Raw genomic sequence first — 18,144 nt, 5'->3', positions numbered from 1 at the left:
CCTCTCCCAGAGGGCCGCTAGCCAGGATCCCGGAGAGAGCAAGCAGGAGCCCTAAAGAACTCGAAGCCTGTGGGACCATGGGAGTCTGGAACCAGGAGCCAGAGTAAGAAAAAGCCACGGCCTCAGGCCTCCAGATGGAGGAGCCGAGGCTGGCAAACAGCCTGCTAGCAGCGGTGACAAGAAGCTGTATGCAATAAGGAGACTGCAGCTTTGGTGTGACCACAACAGCCTGTGAGTAGAGAAGCTGGACGGGCGGGGTCACAGAGCTGCGGGGTGGCAAGTGATAAAGTGCGTGCGCTGTGGGACCATGCTTCTGACCTAGCATGTGTGCAAAATAAAGGCTTTCCCTGCGTCCTTCCAAAAGTTGTATCGATTCTAAGATAGGTCTCTGTCCTTCCAGGACCTCACCCTAAAAGAAACTTTCAATTGAGCAGGTAAATGCCTACTTCCTGTCACTGTGGCTTCTGGAGCTGGAGAGACCAGGCAGAGTAGGAGGATATTAAGTGCCTGAAATGTGGTGAAGGGGTTAACTCTAGATCAGTGACATTCTCCCAAAGATTTCCCTTTACATGCTGTGTGTAAGCCCCAAGTGACATATTTACAGAGTCATTCAGAAGGGGTACAGAGATCTCCAGTGGATAATCACTGCCTTTCCATGCAGTCCCTGTTTGTAATCCTCAGAAGGATTCAACTTAGAGACTTAGAGGGTAGCCTGTACTCTCTTTCTCAGGACCCCAGTGTGTGTGTGTTTGTGTGTTCGTGTGTGCATATATACTTGTTTGTTTCAGAGTTGTGACTTTCCAGGTGAATTATTGGTTTTTTCAAATGTGTTCCACTCTTGGAAAGGTCAATATCCAAGTGACAGAAACTCAGTGCCCCTGCCCCTTGCCTGACCTCCACTAGTGAAGAGCAAAGAGATTGGACATTTTTTATGGAGAGGAAAGGAATTGATAGATTATAGCAGGCGGGCCCTGGGGAGAGAGATTGTGGTGGGCTTCTGTGGACCTAAAGAAGCTAGCAGAGATGAAAGTTGGGGATCTGGAGCCATGCCCAAACTGAAAAGTGAACCTGGAAACTCATTGGCAGATTGTTTAAAATAACAACTTTGGTTTTGATGATTATAGACCATTTTAAAAGTATGTCAAAATTTTACAGGCTGACAAAGAAGTAGATAGTAAGAATGTTGAAATTGTGAATAGGTAAAAATTAAACTAAATGAATACTTATTTATTTAGTTTAATTAACAGGAAATTGAAAGCTTAGTCTGAAATGGTCACTGATTACCTACCCCAGCACCACACATCCTATCTTTATTTGTAAGGCAATTGCCAATAACCTTCCCAGAGACATGTAACTTTAGTTTTGCTCATTGTTAGCTTTTGAAATAAAAGTTTAGAGCATTTAACATAAACATTTACTCATTGGGAACTATTTTGGAATATAATAATAGATTGTATTGAGGCGAATTATAACAGCAGCAGCCAGACTTGATAGTCCTGTCCTGAGAACTTCCACACCATCCTCATATTGAACCTTCAGGATACAAGCTTTGCTTTATATGTCCTTCTATACAAGTTTGTTGAAATAAATACAACAGAGGCTCCATCCAGCTCCTAGACACCTTGACTCTCATTCCCTATCTTAACAATTGTATCTTATATATGAAATAGTTAATATTATTAAAAACCACTAAAATCATTGATCCCAGTTAAATTTGAATTTATAAAACTGTTTTTTCCACTTTTTTTATGTAGTAAAATTTCTGACTTCAAACATATCAAGTTTAATCTGGGGGAAAAGGAACTTGGGGTTCAACAAGCTACAAATTATCTCGTTGTCTTGGAAGATTTTTAGGCTGAATGAGACAGAAAGAAATGCCATCCAAATTCTCATTTGTTCATTGAAGAAATGACTGAAAAAATGCCCAGTTTTTAATGCACACGTTTGTGCTCATAGGCCTAGTAGACATGGTGTGGTTCAGGTTTGTGTAAATGGAGCCATCTATAAAAGCTAGTGACTGTAATAAGTAATGGGGAATGATTGAAGGTTTGAGCACCAAGTTTGCTAACTAGTGAGCTCTTGCCTCTGAAGCCAGTTTCTTAATGCAACCCCAGACACACACACACACACACACACACACACACACACACACAGTACTTTTTCAATATATATGCACATATGGTCAGAAAAAATGCTTATCAGTTTCATCTAGCTATATTTATCAGTCAGAGCCTCATGGAGGAGGGAAAATTTAGAGTTATTGATTTTGTGAATTGTGGGGTGGGGAGTCCAAGGCAAGCTCTTACATGTAGGCAACTTGATGAAATGCAAATCAGACTTAAGACCTGAGTTCTAGGCCTGTGTGTTTGTCATGTGCCCTTAACACGTTGTCCTCATAATCTCAATATGAATTTCCTCATCTGTAAAGTGAAGTCAGTGCCACTGAAGACTAATACACAGAATCATATATCTTATTACACATAAAAGGACACTATTGTCATACACTTTCTCTCAGGTCATTAAAGGAGACATAAATTCCAAATCTGAAGATGAAATCAGAGACTTATATTTTCTCACTTAGATTTCTCTTGAAGATAGAAGTGGGGTGCACAGCATTGTGCACCCTTCGGACTTGTCTGATCTTTAGCTGAAAGCTGTAGCTAAGGAAGGACTAATGATTATGACCCTACCTGCAGTAGAGGTATGAATAAGTAGACTGTCTCTTTAACTCTTCAAGAATTCTGGATGCTTTCCTTGTCCTCTTTTGCTCACTTTGCCTTTTTGCTCATGTTTCTAGGACAGAAGTTAGAAGATAAAACTTTTCCTTACACATACATATTGTATGTGTGTGTGTGTGTGTGTGTGTGTGTGTGTGTGTGTGTTGTGTATATGTCAAGAAGAATTCCCCAAATTGAAATCCAAGTATAAGTACTTGCAGCCTTGTCATGTGGGACAGCCTTTTTGATGGGAATCTTTGCTAGATTTAGACCAATTGTGGGGATCTTGGGGCATGAAAGATTCTGAGAATAGATGATTTGTTGAGACCATGTTTCCTCTGTGCCATTCACTTTTAACAATGTTCTGTGCTATGTTCTAGTTGTATTTGTAATACTTAGTGCTTTGTGTTGTGTGTGTGTGTGTGTGTGTGTGTGTGTGAGAGAGAGAGAGAGAGAGAGAGAGAGAGAGAGAGAGATACTTCAACTGAGTACCAAAATGCTAACCAGCATTTACTTATTGATTCTTGTGAAATTGCTATTATGTGTTTGCCAACCCAAAGATCATATCAAAGAAATCATTAAGGCTTAGATGGTAAATTTTAATAACCCTCTTCATATTTTTTGCTGCATGTCATTTAAATGTTTCAGTTTTTCATTCCCAGTGTCTTTACCATTGTCAATGTTGTTCAAAGAGATATTAGCCAAAGGCAGTTATCTGTAGTACATAACTTACATGATAATGATAGCATTGATGTTTTTATTTATCAAATTGCATGACTCACGGGTTTTTTGATATGCATGTTTGCCTTCTGCTATTTTTAGACCTACATGTATTAATAACAGCTTTGGTAATTAAACCAGGCCAATTTATGGTAAATGCCTAATAGTTTAGCTTTAACAATAATTTGTAAGAGTGTGATTATCAGTCCTATTGAAGAAAACAAGAAACCAAGTTTCAGAAAAGGTAATTCATTTGGCCAAGGACATATGAAAGGTTAAGTATAACCATGATTTAGAATCTACATTGATCTGACTCCAAAACCTACATTTGCTTTGTAGACTTTAATGTAAGACTTAGAAAGCTGAGCCTTTTAAGTTCTGTCTATAATAATATTCACCTTGTATGGATTTCAGAAGATGTTGGGAACAGGCAAATCCTAGATATGGAAACTCCATCTTTTTGTGAAAACAGAATGATTTTAACACACACCTGTCATATTTCATTGCTAACTCTAGTGGTAATTACACTGTTCTTACATGCTCCTCCTCATCTTTTAAGTCATGAAATCAACACTTGGGTGAGTCATTGAACATGCAGTCATCTGCACATTTTGAAATCTAACCTTGGGGGTTAACACATTCAGTGTTTACAATAAAATCTGATTTTAGTTCAAAATTGACTAATTTATTACCTTTTTATAGAATAAGGTAATTGGCTTTCTTTAGAAAACTTGAAATTTTCCTTTCATGCTCAAGGCTCTGATTCTAATAAAAATGCTAATGCATAGTAACACTTTCTTCCTGTAGAAGAAAAGAACACATATGACTTCCATTTGAATCTCTGCTCTTCTTACAGTCTATCTCTCAACACTAGGGAAAATACCTGTTTTCTGCTTTCTAAGGACACATGGTAGGTAGGTAACGTCAATGAAGCCCCATTCAGGTCTCAACCAATGTATTAAGGTATCCAACCCGAAACTGCTGAACACCTGTTCTTGCAAAGCAAAGTTCTGGGGAAAAACAGATGCCACTGTGATGGATACCCTTGAGAGTGAGCAAACCTTGCATCTCACATGATGCACATGATGAGGCTTTTTCCTATTGTTCTTATACATGTATGTGTACAGAAATTTCTAAAATTTGAAAGCCATTAGTTTACATCAGGTACTGATATTTGTACTAAAGCCTTATTGATTTCTTTGATATGATCTTTGGGTTGGCAAACACATAATTTTTGGCAACAAAGTGCTTAACCTGAGAATAAATATTACCTCTTTGACATTTACTTACATCGTTTAGAAAAGATAAGTAAATATTGACTCTGAGAATGATTCATCTCTCTCTTAAAAAGGATTTTTAAAATCATAGAATTAGTTGCAAAAATACATGGAGTATTTTACTAATGATATCAATAATTACAAACATTTAAGGGGTATTAACTCTGTCAGAAATAGTGCTGACAATTTAATAACATTATCTTATTAACTTTTAATTCTGCAGATATTTTCTGAGCACCTAATCTGTCCCAGGTGCTGATCTAGGAGTGCATATGAAGTGGTATAAGTTATGAACCTTCGTTGAGACAGTAGAAGATGCACATCCTCTGAATGTCAAGAGCACTAAAAAAGTAAAGGTGAGGGGAGAACCTTCTGGTTGGGGTGGCTGGGCAGGCTTGTGACAAGGGTGGTACTTAAATTGAGCCATCCATAGTAGAGAAAAGTTTAAAAGGAGAAATTTGAAATAACTATAAGCATGTGAGAGGAATAGCAAGAACAGATGTAGGAAGGTGAGAGATCCCTAATCTATAACATCAGTTTGGAATGAAGGTAGTATATGTTATGCTCATGAGAAACTGAAAAGCTACACACACACACACACACACACACACACACACACAAATCTGTGTTATCTCTTAGAAACGTAACTGCCTTTATTTGCATATATAAATATCATTGAGGAGGTTTTGCTGCTTTTTATTCTGATTTCTTTCTCATATGCAGATTTAGAAAAAAAGGGGGGCGGTTTTTTATTTGGTAAACTCCCTCTATTAAGTGACATCCCCAGCCAGGCTGTTCAGACCAACAATTCTCTTTATCTCTCTAAATTTACTTATGCAATTTCTGTGGCCTCTCTTAATGTGATTCTTAATTTGTTATCATACACTTCTAGAAACTGTGTAGAAGGCATCTGTTCTCTGGTGGGAAATGGGCCAAACAATATCCTTGAAGTGGAACCAGACTCCACGGCATGTCACCATCACTCCTGAGGAGCCCGGCTCTGCTCTGATCACATGGGTGCAGTAGTCCAAAGGCTGACAAGAAACAAGGTGAAATGTTACCATGCAAGGTTTTTAATGAAAGAACAGAGCCCAATTCAAAACGTAGGCAGGGGGAAAAAAAATCCTCTGTAGGAAAACCTACATGAACTTTTGCATGTACATAAAAGATTTCTACAGATCTCCTAAATGTTTTTATGCCACTTTAAATCAGTGAGGTGCCTTTTTACTTTTCAAAATGGTTCACTTTTGAAGAATTTTGTCACATTACTTTAGTTTTATTCTCATGACAGACCTAAGAGAGAAAAGAGAGATCATCATTACCTCTATTTCACAGGAGATGAAACAGAGGAAGGAACTACTGATTTAGGAGCATAATTTACACATCAGTTGTTGGAGGAAGAGGGACTGAGATTTGAGACCCAGCATTCCACTGATGCCTGGGTGCTCTCAGGACTTTGTTGTTTTTGTTTATATGTCTGTTTTGCCATATGCTAAGGAAGAGTTAGAGCTGAATTCACAGTGTGTGCTTTGGCAGAAACCTGTGCTCCTGCCCATAAGAAACCATCACTGGGAAATGTAGAGATTGGCACAGAGTTCTAGGAGAATCTATGCAAGTTATATGTACGGGGCTTTGGAGCAAGATTCTTAGTCTAGACTAACTCTGAATCATTTATTAGTCTTTAAAAGATGACCTTCCAGGGTGCTGATAAGACTTATTGCAAGTAAGGTGTCTACCTGCCTCCCTGCCCCCATTTATCCAACTTATGTTGGACTCTGATACACCTCACTGATAAGATAAATTGTAGCTGATGTTATTGCAGAAGGTGTCAGGGAGGTGAATGCAGTAGAGTCCCTTTGTTCCCTCTGTAATATAATAGGTGAAATCTAGTTAAGTCAGGAAGCTTAAACATAGGCAGCACTAATCACAGTGAGGGATGTTATGAAACTGGTCATGACCTGGAAATTAAAAGCAATGAAGTGCATGCTGGTCCTCATGGGTCAGGATCCAGCAGGAGAAATCAGATGCCAGCTCCCACACATCCTCTTCGATAACAGGCTGGGCATGACAAGCTTTGGTAATGCTGTGCAAACCACACATTGCCTATTGATGCAAATATTTTATAATCAGATATAATTATCAATTATTCCCTTTGCTGTTTTTGAACCTAAGTGGTGCTGGAGGTTGGTAATGGGGCAGGGGCCAGTTTTCTAACCAGAACCACTGCTCTAGCCAGATGGGCCAATAGAAGCTGAATTATAACTACAGTAGTAAAAATCAGCACATCTTTTAAACAATTCTCTGTAAACTCACTGCAGCATATCAGCATATTATCTAATGTAATCTTTATAGCAATTCTAAGTAGGTTTTTATCTCTATTCTAACATTGTGAAAATCAAGACTCAAAGATGTTAAAGAAACCTACCCCAAACTACCTACCAAAAGGGGGGCACAGCAGAAATCGGAGTAGTGTATGGGTTTATTTTGGAGTTTCTTAGAGATGTTGTTAGGTCAGTTGAATGTGATGGTGGGGAGAACTCTTGGCATGAGAAGGAAAATCTGTGTATGCTCCTTTCCAGGTGACCCTGTTTTCAGGTCACTGACCTGGTTAATTCCTTTGATGGCTTCTATTTATCCTTGTGAGTAGCTCATGTAGTGTCACCCATGTGGATCACCTGAAACTTGTTATCCAAGAGGGCTATGGTGGGGCCTGATGCTGGCCGTTAAGCCTAGAGAGACTTCATGTGCATATTCCTTGTAATATATTGCTACTAAGACAGGATATCAGGTGATTGGCTAATCAGACTGTTCCCATGAGCCAAAAGTATGGGCATATTCCTTAACCAGAATAGCAGAGCATGTGGGAACACACTCATCGGCCAGCTGATAGAAAGCTCTTCTATTCTGCTCTTTACTTCTTACCACACTCACTGAAGAGGGATTTGTAACTGTGCTTTGGAAGTATTGTCCTCAGTTCTCACCTGACTTGCTCTGTATTTTCTAATGGGCTAGCATTGAGGTAAGATCCTGAGTTACCTACATTTAAATTCAGGTAAATTAAGACTTCAGAATTAGTATTTTGTTGGAGGGGACAGGGGAGTGAACAGGAATACTCATTCTTTAATACCCCTCAGATGATCTTTATGAACATTGGAAAGAGGGAAAAACTTTTCCCAGAAGGTTCCTTTAAAGGCTTCGGAGTCTGAACCTCCTGGGATTGCCTACACATCATGAGCACATGAGCATTTTTTTAAGTTGAAGTTCACTGCTTTCAATCACTTCTTGAAGGAGTGTATGAATGCAGCAGGGTGAAATCCTCCCAAGCAAGTGGTGGAGAGACACTGCTGCACAGAGAGCTTGTCGTGCCAGCTCTTCAGAAAGAATAGACTGACCTTTCCCAAGAAAGGGCCCTTCCTCTGGAAATAGTCACTTTGCTTTGTATTTCCAATAATGACAATGAGTTTCAGGGAACCATCCTTCCTGGTTAACCACATAAAACTATATGCATTATGAGGAAAAAAAAGTACAGTCTTCAAACTATAATGTAATGATTAATAGCAAAGACTCTGGAAAAAGGTGCCTTGGGTATGAAATATTGCTTCATTCTTTATGAACTCTATAACTTCATGAAAATAATTTGGCAGCTCTAGGCCTCTATTTTGTCATATTTGTTCAGGGCAAATACTAAATTTTTAATAACTTTTTATTGTTTTTCTTTACTTTTGTATTGTGCAAAAGGAAATAAAACCTGTGACTTTGTACATAAATATTAGAGAATATTATATACCCATTAAATATTTATATAATTACATGTTACAGATTATTAATTATATATTGTACATAATATCTCAACGTATGCAACTAGGAAAATGTATTTGGCAAACAAAAAATTTAAAACATAAATTTCAAATACAGTAAGATTATAAATCCATGGTGGCAGAGACATATTTATTGAGTTGCCTAGTGTATCTCAAATATTTAATTGGGCATCTGGTACATAATAGGAGCTTAGTAAACTTTTTCTTGAATTCATTTATATTTTTATAAACAAAAATGGAAGATGTGAAGTAAATCTGGAAAATAGAGCTAAAACATTATCGATTATCAATGAGCATTTGGATTATAAATTAAATTGTATTTTATGATATTTCTTCTAGGATCATAGACAATGTGTATTATATTTTTTAGAAATCTGAAATTAAAAATAATAGGATAGTGAACTTATCTTTATTATACTTAATTCAAGGCAACTGAATTTGACAAAAAAATAATCCCTCTAATTACAAGTCTTTGTAGATAATTTTTATGGCAAAGGCAAGAAAGCCGCTTTTTTTCTTCTTTTGAATGTGTAATAGCAAGTGTTTTCAGGCATTTCTTCATTAAATTTTTAAATTAGAGAAGAGATAGGTTTGAAGGTAATTGTACCAGTAAAACTAGGCAAAGTTCTTAGACATCCTAGTCTCTATACTTTCAAAAAACAAAATGAAAAAAAAATATATGTATATAATTAAATTTGAGTCTCAGACACTAGGTTGACCTTGATATTTATGTGTCTGCCATAAAATTCATGCACACACACAGACACACATACTATGTATGCATAGGAAGGCAAGCACTTGCTCAGTAATGGTGGTGAGACACTAAATGGTCTTTTACTTCAGTGGAAGGAAATTTAGAACAAAGACAGAAGGAGAAGTAAGATAGAGATATGGAGAAAGGAGGAGACAGAAAGAATCAAGGCTGAATCAAGAACATGGGTTCATATGTGCAAAGAGAATCAAAGTTAAAGACAAAGGAACAGCATAGCAATGCAAAACTTGAAATTCATCAATGTTTTCAAAAAGTTCCAGAGCAAAGCTTATTCTTTATTCATTAGAATCTTCCCTACTATACTAATAAGCATTTTTAATGATTTGACATGTGAATTCTGAATTTTTTGTTCTTAGGTGCCCTATCACAGTCAAGGCCTTATGAGATATGCACCAGATTCCAGGGCTAACCAGCAGTCACCACATTTCCTTTGCAAAAGCTTGTACAGTGGCTCCTGACTTCACAAAAGTGGTATTTCATTTTTTATTTTTTTATTATAATATATTTTGCCTTTGAAACAGAATTTACATGAGTAGTTAGATTTCTAGGTCAGCCCACAAAGACCAAGGTTCTCATATTAAGATGATCCTGTGCTTTAGGTATCCAGTGGCTTTGAGCATTTAAAAGCTCATCTGGACATCAAACTGGGATTGGTCATTTCATTTTCTGGCCGAGTATGCCTTGGAGTCCATGCTGATGAGGAGATATGACAGTGTCAAAGACTTGGACACATTTGCTTTTTAGAACGTGAGAGTAATGATCTAGTACAGGGACAGGCAAACTATGTGTGGAACAAATGTGTTTTTTTCCACCTGCTTTTTTCTAAATGAATTTTTAATGGAACACAATCAAGCATTTGCTTTTCCTATTGACTTTGGATGTTTCTGTCCTAAATAGTTGATTTTGGTAATTGTAATAGTGATCACTTGTCCTGCAAAGCATTTCCAGACTGTCCCTTTATAGGAAAGTTCAATAACCCCTAGATGGCCTAAATCAGGACACCATTTTTAACTATGCCTTTTATATTTGTGCTGATTTGAATTGTTTGTCTTTTCCTCTATATTATAAAACTATTAAAACATCTCAAATGTTTGTTCTACATGCAAATATGGGGTTTTGATATTCATGTCTTTGTTAAAAATCAGTAGACAAATGTGGAGCAAACTACATACAGACAGACCTCCTATCTTGGAGACAAGGAGAAGAGTTAGGGGGATAACTCAGGCAAGAATTTTGTTGTTGTTGTTGTTGTTTTGGTCCTGGGGATTGAACTCAGGGGCACTCAACCACTGAGCCACATCCCCAGCCCCTTTATATTTTATTTAGAGACAGGGTCTCAGTAAGTTGCTGAGGCTGGCTTTGAACTAAAAATTCTCCTGCCTCAGCCTCCCTGCCCAGTGGGATTACAGGCACAGATAAGAAATTTTGATGGCTAGAATTAGCAGGATAAATATAGAGATGGGTGAACATAGATTAAAATAGATTTGATACAGATTTTAGGATGTATATCCTTGGGAACCTAAGAAGGATGATAGGAAAAGAAGAGTCAAGAAAGATAAATACCAACAATTCCGACCATGACAATTATACAAATGTGTATTATGAAAGTTAGAGATGCAGAATTTGTGGTTCCCAGTAAGGAGGAGGAAATGCTGCTCTGCCGTGCCGTTCTCTACCTCCATTTTTACTTGCAAGGCTAATGGAGCCCCAGTACCACTGAGATATTGTGTGAGTGTTTTTATGTCTGTGAATGTGTGCACATGACTTTAGGTTGTTGGCACTTGATCTTGGCAGTACAGTGCCTTCTGGTATTTTAAGTTAGTTGGTGGTGCTATAACAAAGTACCATAGACTGGGTGGCTTATAAACAACAGGAATATATATTTTTTCATAGTTCTGGAGACTGGGAAATCTAAAACAAGGTACTGGCAGATTTGGTACATGGTGAGAGCTTGCTTTCTGGTTCATAGGTACACATCCTATTTCTGTGTCCTCTCATGGTAGAAGAGGATGGCTGAGCTCTCTGAGAATTCATTTATAAGGGCACTAATAATCTCCAGTCACCTGCTGAAGTCTCCACCTCCAAACTCCATCACATTAGGGGCTGGGTTTCAATATACAATTTTTGTGGGGACATAAATGTTCAGCATAAGGCATCTAGCCTGTGGACTCATTGTTGAATTTTCAATTAATGATGACTGTACAAAAAGCTTCTAATATATGGGGCTTCTGTTGCTTGATTGAGGCCTGCGTGTTAAGTAAAAATTCCATATAGTTCCTTACAGTGTTGACCCTAGGTGTCAAATGCAAATCCCACATGTTCCCCTATAAGTCATTCTGAGCAAAAGCAAGGACTTGTGCCATGACTTCTCCCTGAGGGAGAATTTGTAGGTCAGGAACATGGCCAGCATTGCCTTGAGCAGAACCATCCCCCCACCGTTGGTGACCCCACTGTTGTTCATTATAAACTCCTTCCTAGTTCATGGCAGCACAGAGATGAGCTGCCACTCCTGATCCCTTCCATTTTCTGACCAATGCTTCCTGAGTGAGATATATATTATTAGTTTAGGTGGTTAAGAAAAACATGAATCAATTCTGCTGTAAAACTTAAAATGAAATTCTTTAAGGCAAACAACCAGAGTTCTAGGTGAGATTTCTCAGCCAGTTTTAGCATCCTTGTCAGTTATCACTGAAATTGTTTCTGATGCTTTTCCAACCTTTATTGAAATATCCTAATATGATCAAGTTATCCTAAAAGACTGTAAGATGTACATATTAGCTTCATAGCCAGGGTTTTCTTTTTCATGTTAAAAAATAAAATCATGGGAATAATTCATAGTCTTCTGTCCTAACCTAATAAACTATCCATTCATCTCCTTTCCTAACAAATATCCTAGGACTCCTATGAAATGAAGGGTCATTTGTTCAATTTGGAATGAATTAAAAATGAATGAGAGATGAAGGATGTCCCTTCATTGCCAATTTTCTTCTCTTCCAACTTTCTTCCTTCAAAGTTATCCTTCATGCAAGTATCTCAGGTGAGGATCTGAGATTCCTCCTGAGCCTTGATATGGGAGACAGAACAGGGTGCAAAAGTGGTGTGTAAAGAGCATATAGAATGTGAGACTGATTGGTAGTGATTGACTGATGCTTTGCTGTGGTGACTTAATGTCCCATTCCTACTGAAAATTCTGAATTTCATTAACCTAATTGCAAAACCAGTTTAAGAAACTATAGAAGGTAGAACTTTTGATTGAATCAGTGGGTGACTATTCATGGACATATTACTGAAAGTATCGGGGCTACATAGGTATTGGCAGGATGGATAGTAGCACCATCTTAGGAGGTATCAGATTCTGTTTCCAGATGTGTGGTGAAGTTGTTCCAAGAGTTGGCACTTCTGTATCCTTGGGGTCCCTACCCAGTGAATTCTGGTACCACTGTATTATGAAGAATTAGGTTCTAGTTCAAGCCCATTTCTTTTGAACACAGACCCCTGTTTTACCCTGACTTGAGGTTAAAGTCTTCCTCATGATCTGATTTCAGGTCTTCACTGAAAGTGCTCCTGGTAAGTAAGCAATTTAGTAAGTACCAGTGGCTGCCTGAGTTCATTCCTGCTATGCCGGCTGCAAGTGGGATACATATTCTTTCTCCCTTTCTGTCTTCGTAAGCTCATTTTGATTAAAAGTAGTCTGTTTTCTTCTTTGTGAAAATCTTCCCGTCACCCATTCGACCTGGGTTTGAGTTTGGATCTCTTAGTCTAGGAAATGGTAACATGGAAGCCAAAACTTACAAAAGGAAACTTGGTTCCTGAAGACAGACATTACTTCAGTGAAAAGTAATCAGTAAAATTATATGAGGGAAAATAAAGCAGCTCATTACAACAGGGTCAGCCTTATCTAGTTTATGAGCACCACTTAATTAATTATTAAAGGCTAAGATATTTGAGAACATTTTAACAGTGTTCTATTAAGGTCAAAGTGACTTAGGATAAATTTAAATGGTGTTAGCCATTACGCTGTGTGAAGAACTCTTGATTTGGCGAGTTGAAGTGTGATGTGAGGCAGTGAGGCCTGAACTGAGTCAGGGGGAGATAAGCTTCATATCCCGCTTCTGCTTTAGCTGGCTCTGGGATCTGAGATGAGGTTAGAGTCAATACCCGGGTTATTTGTGAGGAATTCATGCAAGGAGAGCACTCAGCACAGGGAGGGCTTCCGCTCCTTCTGGGTGCCCTGTGAATTCTCAGTCTCTGTTTGGCTCAATCTGTCTGTCAGTCTTTTCTACTGAAGTTTGTTCAGGAAGTTCCTTTGAACCAAGGAGTTTCATAAGATGCAAGTGACACTGGGGACACTGTTCTATTCCAGGATGTTCTTTTTTAGGTTTGGGCATTGGACCTGATCCAGGAGACTGGGGTGTTTGTTCTGATTTTCTCTTCATTGGTTGTGTCAATTCTGACCTTTTTTGAGCATAATTTCTTCCCCTGGGCCGTAGGGATAATACTGCTCTCTAGGGAAGCATGGGCCCTGAGTGGGACAGCCCCAGCCTAATTCTCAGTTCTACCACTGACCACATGGTAACCTTGGGCAAGTTACTGACACTGTGTTTCCTCATCTTAAAAGAGCGTAATAGTAAGAACCACTTCCTGAGATATTCAAGAGGCTGATATGAATCAATATAGGTAAAATGCTCTTAGGAGAATGCCTGACACAGGATAGTTGCTTAATAAATGGTAATTGGAATGATTTTTATTGCTTTCTTTCCTTCACCCTAAAGAAATTGCCAGTCATCAAAACTGGAATGCTCAGGGTCCTGCTTATACAGTGTTAATGATTCAACTGCTCTCCCAAGAAAATAACTAATTCACAAAGCTTTATTTTACCTTTTCTCTCTCCCTTCTCCCACCCCTGATTTCTCTATGCAGAACTGAGAAGCATCAGCAGCCACAACTATAATTCAGAGCCAAACTGTCAGAAACTAAGGATGGACAAAGCCTCCCCTCCCAGGCCCCTTCTTTGACCCTGGATTTCTCAGGTAGAGAAATTCCACATATTCCTTAAGAGGGACAGAGCTGGGAGCACAGGGTTTTCTGGGAACCAGTGGCAGAGGCTCCCTGCTTCTCTTCAAGACACTTATCTTCTTACTCAGGGAACCAATATTTTGTTCAACCAAGTGGAAGTCCATGGGCTTTCCCTTCTATTTGACGAGTACCCACCCCAGCCTCAGACACAGTCGACCAATGGGAAACTGTGTGGGCTTTTCTAAGCCCTCTGAGGGAACTCAAAGTAAGTCTCAGTGGAGAACATGTAGGATTGGCCTGTGGTCTCTTATAAAATTGTGATACCAGATGAAATATGAATATAGTCCCTGAAAAGTGTAGACTTTTCACAAAGGCTAACAATTAAAGGGAAGTCACCATGATTGCTTCCTGTCTACCATTCAGGGGTCTGTCTCCCTGAATCATTGTAAAAGTTGTTGATATCCTGGCTTCGTGTGTGTGTGTGTGTGTGTGTGTGTGTGTGTGTGTGTGTATAAAGTCTCCACCCTCATATCATAAGTTTCAAAATCAGTTGTTCTTCCAGTGTCTAGTTGTATGACAGTGAACATTCACATACTCTCTAAGCCCAAATTTTTTCATTTACATTCCTACTGTGCATTCTTGCTCAAATAAAATCTCAACTTTAATTCTGGAACCTCAGGGTCTCAGAGCTAGGTGGGAAGCTTGGATGTCATCTGACACGACCTTTACCTGCTGCCGGCACTCACCCCTCACCAGCCTCGCAGACAAATGATCCTGCAACTTCAGATTGAAACTGACCTGGCTGTGAGCTAACTCCCTTAGGAATTCTGATTGGTAGGAATTCTTTGTTGTGGTAAGATGAACTCTATACCCTCTAGTAACTTTTACCTGTTGGTATCTGTGTTACCTCTGGACCCATTAACCTAATTTAATTATGACATTGAATAATTCTGTAAATGCCATTAGAATTTTTTTTTTTTTTTTTTTCATAATCGCTCAGCTCCTTTGCTGGCTCCACCTTTGGAGATTCCGATCTGGGTTGAGTCATAAAACAGCATCAGGTATTTCTAAACATTTCCAAATGTTCTTGTCCCATTGTTCTGATGATTCCCCCAGAGGCATAAATTCTACTGCCATGACTGGAAGAGCAGGTGTCTTAAACTTGGATTATTTTATTTTATTTGGAAGTGATTTCTCCTTCTTATGACCTTCATTTATATTTTTTAATTCTAAACAAAAAAAAGATGAATACAATTTTAGAAGAGAACTTGAAAGCTTCTAAGTAACAAAATAAAAGTCATTTGTAACTCAACTATTTGTAAAAATATAAATAAGATTATATTTTATGCCTTGTATCTGGATCATGTTTCAGTATATGTATTTATATGCAATTGTTGAAACTGGCAGTCCATGTGGTTCTAGGTGCTAACCTGGTACTGAGCATTATGTTGTCTTTTCATAAGTATTATCATAATGGTTTCATTATAATATTTTGTTGAATGAATGCACTATACTTTACTTAATGAATCCCCGATTGTAATCCCCACTTTGGGTTCAGTTTTTAGGAACACCAAGGCTATTTTCTTTGAAGTGTGGAAATATGAGAAAAGGTAATGCCTGTAGGTTCCCATCACAAAATATTTTTTTTCCCAAGTGTTAAAGTAACCCCTTCACCCTTTTTTTCTTTTCTTTTCTTTTCTTAAATTAGAGTCACTAGGGCAAGTGTGTCCAATCCTGTTGGAGCTGGAAAGTTGAAAACACAGGTTGATGTGCATGTATGTGTGTAAATTGTACTTCCCAAATTTAAGCTTCATTATCATATTGGTGATGTCTGTGACAAACAAGACTTCTTTGGTTTGTCCCTTTTACGAATTCAAAAGGCCCACCCAGGGCTAGAACAACCTTTTCCTCTGATATTCAGAATTTTCTTGGAAATTACTGTCCCTCTGTGTCAGGAAGAAAGCTTTTAATGCACTTGAACCCAGAGCAGAAATCAAAATATTCCAAGTGTGCCTTGTGTTGACATAATTTGGATCCACTTATTTATAAGCACATCACCCTGGTGGCACAAAGGTTCCACCTTCAATGATCAGATCAGTCCCTCAGGGTTACTGTTAAGAGTGGCAATATCCTCTCTACTCTGTAAACATAATCAATTCTAGTTATGTTCTTCATGTGTCCATTAAAAAAGGTGGATGAGAGCTGCCAAGATGACTCCCTGGTTTTGGTAGTGAGGTACCCATATCAGGTGGGCAGATCCTCCTCGTGGTTGACTATGATAAGTAAGAGTAAAGCATTTTTTTCCTCCTTTCCCACGATATAACTTTAATAGCTAGGAAGGCCAGGACCTTTTAACTACTAACTTTGGTTCAAATACAAAGAAAAATGATTATCGAGATTGATCTTATGATATACCAGGGATGAGAGAAGCCATGCAGATTAGGAGGAAAGGGTAGTAATGGCCAACCTTATCTATAGAACTGTGGACATCCTGAATTGGAAAGTTTTTGGCCACTCAAAATCAAAATCAGCTTCTCAAAAAGAGACAAGACACTCTTCTTATAGAATGGAACCACCATAATCTGTCACTGAATTTCTCAGCACAAACGTTGCAGGCTAGGAGAGAGTGGGATGATATATTTGGTGTACTGAAAGAAAAAACATTCTGCAAGCCAAGAATACCGTGTTTAACAAGATTGCCCTTCACAATGGAGGCAAGATAATGATATTCCCAGATAAACAAAAGGTGAGGAAGTTCTTGTAAACCTGCCTTACAAGAAATGTTAGAGTGAGTTCTTAAAGCCGAAGTTAAAGGATTCTATTTAGTCATATGAAAACATATGTATGTATAAAATTCTGGTAAATATATAACACATTTCAGAATGTTTAATTCTATATTGGTAGTATATAAATCACTTTTGTATAAAGATTAAAAGACAAATGTTATAAATAATTACACCTATAATAATTTGTTGATAGAAAATACATCAAAGATCTGAGTTTTAAAAACAAAATATGGGGTGGCTAAAAGTGTATAATTTTTGTATGTTCTGAAACTTAGCAGGATAAAAGCTATTATAGGGCAATAACCATAGCAAAAATGTACAGTAGATCCACAAAGATAAAGAAAAAAGAATTAAAACAACCACCAAAGAAAACCATCAACTCACAAAGGAAGATGGTCATGTTCTTCACTTGTCCATTAAAAATGGTGGATGGGAGCTACCAAGATGGCTCCCTGGTTTTGGTAGTGGTACCCATGTCAGGTGGGCAGATCCTCATCATGGTTGACTATGATAAGTAAGAGTGAAGAGGAAAAAGGAAGAAATGAGAAAGAAGGAACAAAGGAACTACAAAACAGTCTGCAAAAAAAAACAAAGTGGTAAGTAGCAAGTTCTGACCTTTCTGTCCTTAATTGCTTTAAATGTGAATAGGTGAAATTCAATAATGCAAAGACTAGGATGGCTGAACAAACATTAAATAGAGAAAAAGAAAAGATTCAATATATGCTTCCTACAAGACACATACTTCAGCCTTAAAGAAAAACATAAGCTGAAAGTGATGGTATGGGAAAAGATTCCAGACAAATCAGAAACTAAAAAATAATAGGGACAGATATGCTTAGACTAAATAAAATGTAAATTAAAAAATTAACAAGAAGGTAGTAAGGAATGGTAAAGGGTCAGGTAATAAGAGGGTATAATAATTGTAATTATATTTGCAACCAGAGGTGGAACATCTAAATATATTAAGCAAATATTAACAGATCTGAAGTTAGTAATATCAGTATTATGAAAAGGACCAAACACCTTGATCAAGCAATA

General features: G+C 37.9%; 1 long non-coding RNA gene across 1 annotated transcript; it reads left to right on the top strand.

Moving 5' to 3' along the window:
* Positions 1–4: 4 nt before the first annotated feature.
* LOC143381442 (uncharacterized) lies at positions 5–15,518 on the top strand. Its single transcript, XR_013088815.1, has 6 exons — positions 5–231; positions 4,938–5,070; positions 5,607–5,763; positions 9,661–9,775; positions 14,225–14,334; positions 15,000–15,518. It is a non-coding gene; the product is annotated as an uncharacterized LOC143381442 (long non-coding RNA).
* The last annotated feature ends 2,626 nt before the right edge of the window (positions 15,519–18,144 follow it).

Source organism: Callospermophilus lateralis, chromosome 15, assembly GCF_048772815.1.
Source record: "Callospermophilus lateralis isolate mCalLat2 chromosome 15, mCalLat2.hap1, whole genome shotgun sequence".
In the NCBI taxonomy this organism is placed as follows: Eukaryota; Metazoa; Chordata; class Mammalia; order Rodentia; family Sciuridae; genus Callospermophilus; species Callospermophilus lateralis.
This window is presented reverse-complemented; position numbering and strand designations above follow the sequence as displayed.